General features: G+C 45.0%; 1 long non-coding RNA gene across 1 annotated transcript; it reads left to right on the top strand.

Annotated features, from left to right (window-relative positions):
* Positions 1-3380: 3380 nt before the first annotated feature.
* Positions 3381-5527, top strand: LOC104869040. The gene is made up of 3 exons (XR_782174.1): positions 3381-3602; positions 4020-4120; positions 5165-5527. It is a non-coding gene; the product is annotated as an uncharacterized LOC104869040 (long non-coding RNA).
* Positions 5528-6000: the final 473 nt, after the last annotated feature.

Raw genomic sequence — 6000 nt, 5'->3', positions numbered from 1 at the left:
CATAAAAGAGTATAAGGTTACTCTTGTCACAGATTTCAGTTGGTTCACTCCATGGTCAATTGGCTCCAAGGCAGAAATGGCATAGCAGGAGGGATAACAGGAAAGCTGCTCACCTCATGGCAGAGAGAAAAGAGAGGAGTCAAGGATAAGAACACACCCTTCTAGTCATGTCCCCAGTGACGCCCTCCATCTAGGCCCTACCTCCTGATAGCAGCCAACTATTGAACTTATCTATGTAATCCACTGATGAGTATGGTGCCCTGTGATCCAGTCACTTCCCAAATACATGAAACACTGTAGGGGACATTTTAGATCTAAACCAGAATAGGAGGGGTCGATTTTGCACCCACTTCTCCTTTTTTGAAAATAGCACTTGGATTTTCATCTGAGTACCTCTCAAAGGAAAAGACATTTGGGTGGTGCCAACTCTCCCTTCTGTGTCCAAGGGTGGGGATTGTCTTCCTCTGGCCAGTGTATTTGCCTCCACGACGGGTGACCAGAGCTTTCATTGAGAATCAACCCTGGACTCTTGAAGGAATTACTGGGGAGCAAGTAATCTCTTCTCTCTGTGGAGTCCAAGCTACTGGGATTCATCTTCGCCCCATCTCTGGGAAGAACAACCTTGAGAAAGAAAGGGAAAGCAGAGCTGAGAGATGACTTCATTTATTCCTTGGCATCAGCTGGGCCAGTTGCCAGTTTCATTTCTGAACTTCCCAGTGAAATGAACCAACACATTCTGTTTTTTGCTAGGTCATTTTGAATTGGGTTTTTGTCACTATCAATCTGAAGTGTATTGATACATGACCATATCACGGTTGGCCTTAAAAGTTACATATCCCTTTCTACTTCATGCAGAATAAATCCAACCCCTGTTGCTCAGCTTCAGGGCCCTTTAGATTTTGCCCATTTTATCCTTTGCTTCCACTCTTTTGCCACTCAGCAGATATTCCTGCCATTGTATTTCCTGACTCACTTTGTATTTTTACTCAGTGTTGCCTTTGTCTTAACCATGTCCACCCTCACCCCATCTGGAATGCTCAGACTACGTGTTGAAATCTTATTCATACATCAAGAACTAACTCAAATGTTACCTTCTCTAGGTGCTTTTCATGGTTCATTAGAACAAACTCTTGCTGCCTTATATTTTCTTGGCTCTTTGTGTAAATTCCTATTATAATGCATACCATCCTGTCTTGTCTTCTTAGTCACCAGCTGGTCTATATCTCTGGTCCCACCTCCCATGCAGGCATCAGTAGGTGATGATTTGGCCGGCTTTTCCTTCAGTAGAGTCAGGTGTGAGTGTACCTGATCCCTCCACCAGACTGTGCTTGACTAGTGTGGATATTTCCATGGTCACTGGCACAGCCGAGTGTCTTACACATAGTAACACTGAACAAAGGGTTGCTGAATAGAGAGGGTTTGGTCTCAGGGGTTTCCATGCTTATTTTCATATGGGTTTCGATTACCAATTTCAATGCTCACATCTGTGACTTTTCACCCTTCACTACCACCTCTTAGCTCCCATCCAGTTCCAGATGCCTTTGAGTGACCTGTGGGGCATTGGCTGAAATCTAAATGCAGGCTAGAGTGAAAGCACGGCCTGTAGCTCTGCAGGCAGGAGAGGAGTTTGAATGTTGCTCATCGTCTTTTTCTCGTTAAGAGTGGCAGCTCCGAGTTGGGGACTGGTTTCTGGTTCCTGATGGCTTCCATTAGATTTGACACCTGCCACTGAACTTGCACCTTTGGAAAAACTAGAAAGAAGAAGAGGGGAGTAAGAAAAAGTGGGGTCACCATTTTATAAAACAGGGCTCAGTGGGAGCTCCTTTTCTCCCATCATCACCACCACCACCACCACCATCATCATCCAAGTGCCTGCTGGGTACACGGTCCAGCTCTAAAATCTAGGAAAAACAATCTTACAAAAGTGAGGTTGTATGGAATATAGTTAGACAAAAGTGAGATTGTCTACATGTCTACAAATAGACTTTTAATTGTCTTTGTGCTTCTGTGTATAAGTCAGGCCTTTTGACCTGAAGATTTTTCAACAAGCCGAAACTAGCAGAGTTTATGTACATGGATTATTCCTAGGTTACTGTTTATAAATCCTGATGATGGTTGTGACTGTGGTGTTTTTAGAGTGACTGATATTTCCAAGCAACTACTCTCTTCTGGGCACTGTGCTAAGTTCTTTTGCATACATCAATTACTCTGTCTTCTTTAATTTTCAAAACAACTCTTGCTACCTAACAAATTACCTCCAAACTTAGTGGTGCCAAACTACCGTATTTATTATCCCATCATTTCCAGGGATCAGGAATACAGGCATGGCTTGCTTGGGTCCTCTGGTTCAGGATCTTTCACAAGGCTCCTCCTGAAAGACACAGGTCCCCGTGCACTGATATGTTGCTGGCTTTTGTGTAGATGCCAGAAGACTTCTCTGGCCCACAGGTTCCTCCATAGATGTTGCAGTTAATAACAGTGGCACAGTGCAGCAGATGAAAGAATACTTGGAGTCAGGGTCCAATCCAAGTTCCAAGGGGACCCAGAGGGGCTGCCTTTAATGGAGATGCCTCAGTGTGCTCAAGTCTCATAAAGACAGCAGCACACTGAAGACTCTAAGAATTTTTACTGATAGAACCAGGAAGCCGTGGTAAAAGAAAACGGGAGGGCATCTGGGCAATAACTTACTAGGGGAAAGGGAAGGACAAGGGATGGTCAGGGTCTGCTAAGTGACGGACCTTGGGACCAATCAATTGTTACATTGGACTACGGGGGGGACAAAGGTCAGCGCACTCAGTCTTGAAGGCAGTGATCATGGGGGACCGTAGGAGAGATCTACCTGCTACAGAGATGGATACTGTAATTCTCACTTGGCGTATAAAACCAGAGATGATAGATGAAGCAGGTGTATATGTACCTCATCACAGAAGATGAAAATTCACGTGCCTAGCAGCGTTTCTCAAGCACAGGCCGGGGTGTTCTGAGCCTCCTTGTTTGTATGACCTTCCTCACTCACGATAACATCTGCTCTCTGTCCCATGGAGCCTGGAACCGGTAGCCTTGGCTTCACCTAGGAGGTTGTTGGAAATCAGACTTTCCGGCCTCATCCCAGACCCACAGAGCCGAGTCTGCATCCCTGGGGGTCACGTGCACATTAACATTTGAGAAACATTGCTCCAGACGATCTCTTTAGGGCTCTCTGCTGATGTCAACTGTCCCCGAGCCCTTGCCTCTGCTGGCCCTGCACTATTTCAAAACCAGAGGAAAGGAAAGTTCTTATCACCTTGTATAAACAGCAACGAAATAAGAGTAATAAAGGCGTCACTACTGATAAGATAAAGCAGGAGCCATTGCATAGATTGCCACAGAGAGCAGACAGTAAGACCTAAAGTCTCACTTCCACTCCGAGGAGCGTGAACAGCCGAAAGGACCTTCACAATGCTGAGTCCTTTAGCCATCGCATGCAAGACCCAGGGCCTTACTTCCGGGAGCCTTGAACAGCCCAGAGGGCCCCAAGATGCTGGGATCTATAGCTCAGCGAGGCTCCGGGAGCTCGATGGAGGAACGAGAGTCATCCAGGAAGGAACACGCCAGGCTTGTTGGTAAACAGACCTTTATTAGTCTGGCCAGACGGCACTCCCGGAGCCAAGTAGCTCAGAGAGGTGCCAGCTCAGGGGTTTGCGCACCTTTTAAGGGCAAGGGGGAGAGGATGGCGCGCACAGCCAGTGGGCCAGGGGTCAGTTTTCTGCTATCTATCTCAGGGGGTCGGGTGTAGGGCACAACTGGTCTCTTACGTTGATCATCTCTAGACCTCGGGGTGTTCTGTTCTGGCGAGGCCTTGAGTCACTGTCTTGTTTACCTGTACCAGGCTCCCACACACTGTTTTGCATTGCTATATGCTGACTAACTAGGGGCTACACAGAGGTCAGGGTCCCACAAGACAATTAAGAATAAAAGTTGGTATTTGATTCTAGAGTGAACAGCAGCTAAGCTGTCTTCCTAAATTATATTTTATTTAGGCAACATGGATGAGTTGCAAAAGCATTATGCTATGTGAAAGAAGCCAAGCCTAAAGGGTAATGTGCTGCATGAGTCCACTGAAATGAAATTCTACAAAAAGGTAAAACTCTACTGATAGCATTTCAGTGGTTTATATAGGGGTTAAGAGAGGTGGGAGAGAATTTACCACAAATAGGCATAGGAGAACCTTCTGAGTGATGGAATTGTTATCATGATTATAGTAATAAATACATGGGCATATGCATCTATTAAAACTCAAAATTGCACATACATTTACAAATTGGCAAAGTTTATAGAAATTGACCTTCAATAAAGGTGCTTTGAAAAAAAAAGCAGCTGGGCATGGTGGCTCTCACCTGTAATCCTAGCACTCAGGAGGCTGAGGCAGGAGGATTGCCATGAGTTCAAGGCCATCCTGGGCTACATATTGAGTTTGAGGCCAGCCTGAACTACATAGTGAGACCTGGTCTCAGAAAACAAAACAAAAGAAACAAACAAAAGATTTTAAAAAGCAAACCAGAGGGCTGGGAATTTAGCTCAGTGGTGCTGTGCCTGCCTTGTAAGCGCAAGGTTCTGAGTTCGATCCCAGGTACTGCCCCAGCAAAAAAAGCACAAATCAGAGTTAGTATTATCAATTCATTCTAGATTTTCTGATTTTCTTCAGTCCCAGAACCTAGGAGCTAATTTATATTGATTATAATAGCTCATCAAAGAAGAGTACTATTTAGAAGATTTCTCTTATCAGATGTTGACAGAAAATGGAAATTGTTTTTCCTTTGAAATCCTACTGGGATGATGATACCATACTAGGAAATCATTAAGATTTCCTTACTTTAAAGTGCTCCTAAAAGTCACACTCCAGTGAGGCAGCCATTGAACTTTTGATTTCCTTGCAAAGGAAAAAAATAATTGAGCACTAACTTTAGGCCAGACACTGGGCCTACTTAATGTTTCACTTTTATTATTTCATTTAATCTGCACAGCAATTCTATAAAGTAGGTACTGCTGTCCTCTCTAGTTTACAGAGGAAAGAACTGAAGCACAGCAAAATTAAACAACTTATTTAGGTGATTATTAGCACTTGGATTTGGGGTGTCATTTAACCGCCCTTGATTCTAAACTGCTCTGATGTCATCTTTCTCAGATTCTAAAATGCATTGTCTCCCAGTTGCTGGCTGAAGGTCCATCCGTGTGCACAGCCATATGTGTTTACTCTGCATTTCTTCCAAGATTTTGTAAGTCTCTGAGGTAGGAGTCAAGACAACCAACCCACGTTCTGAATACAGATGTCCTTTGAGCAATTAAAATCCGAGCAAGGAGTTGCTTCAGAGCAGAGGAATTGTCTTCTCTGCTTTCTTAAAGCAAGGACTGAACCGAGTAGAGGCAGGGAGAAGTCAGGGGTTTGGCAGTGGTCTGTGGCCAGGGGATTTTCTCAGGAGAAACCCTCAGGAGTCACAGGGTGGTGGTTTTGTAAAACGGAGACTTAGTGATTATGTAAAGGAAAGGTGCAGTGTGTGTGTGTGTGTGTGTGTGTGTGTGTGTGTGTGTGTGTGTGTGTGCTGGGAGAAGGGGTACTGGGGCTCAGTACAGCTTTGGCCACCATACACATTTGTATATGGTGATAGAAGGCACTGTTCAGCCATAACTGTAAATAGTGGGGGTAACGGTGGATGGAACTCTTCAGACAGTAGGAACCTATTTGAACCTTTAAGTATAATGGAAAGACTCTGTTGAAGTCTCGGAAGACTGCTCATCTGCTGGGAGAGGCACAGACTTGCAGCGGTGGTGCTGCAAATGGACTCTGCATTCTTTTGGATGTCCCTGTCAGTACTACATCTTCCAAGCCAGAGGGCCAAGGGCAAGTGGAAAGCTCAGGACTCACTCCTAGAAGGGGCATTCTCATCAAAGCAGCAGAGAGGCTCACTTGCTCCAGCTAATGAGTGAACGCTTAGAAAAGGCTGACATTCCCGAGAGAGACAG

Source organism: Fukomys damarensis, unplaced genomic scaffold (assembly GCF_012274545.1).
Source record: "Fukomys damarensis isolate Sample0158 unplaced genomic scaffold, DMR_v1.0_HiC HiC_scaffold_4, whole genome shotgun sequence".
Lineage (NCBI taxonomy): Eukaryota > Metazoa > Chordata > Mammalia > Rodentia > Bathyergidae > Fukomys > Fukomys damarensis.
The sequence above is the reverse complement of the archived record's forward strand: the minus strand, read 5'-3'. Positions and strand labels throughout refer to the sequence as shown.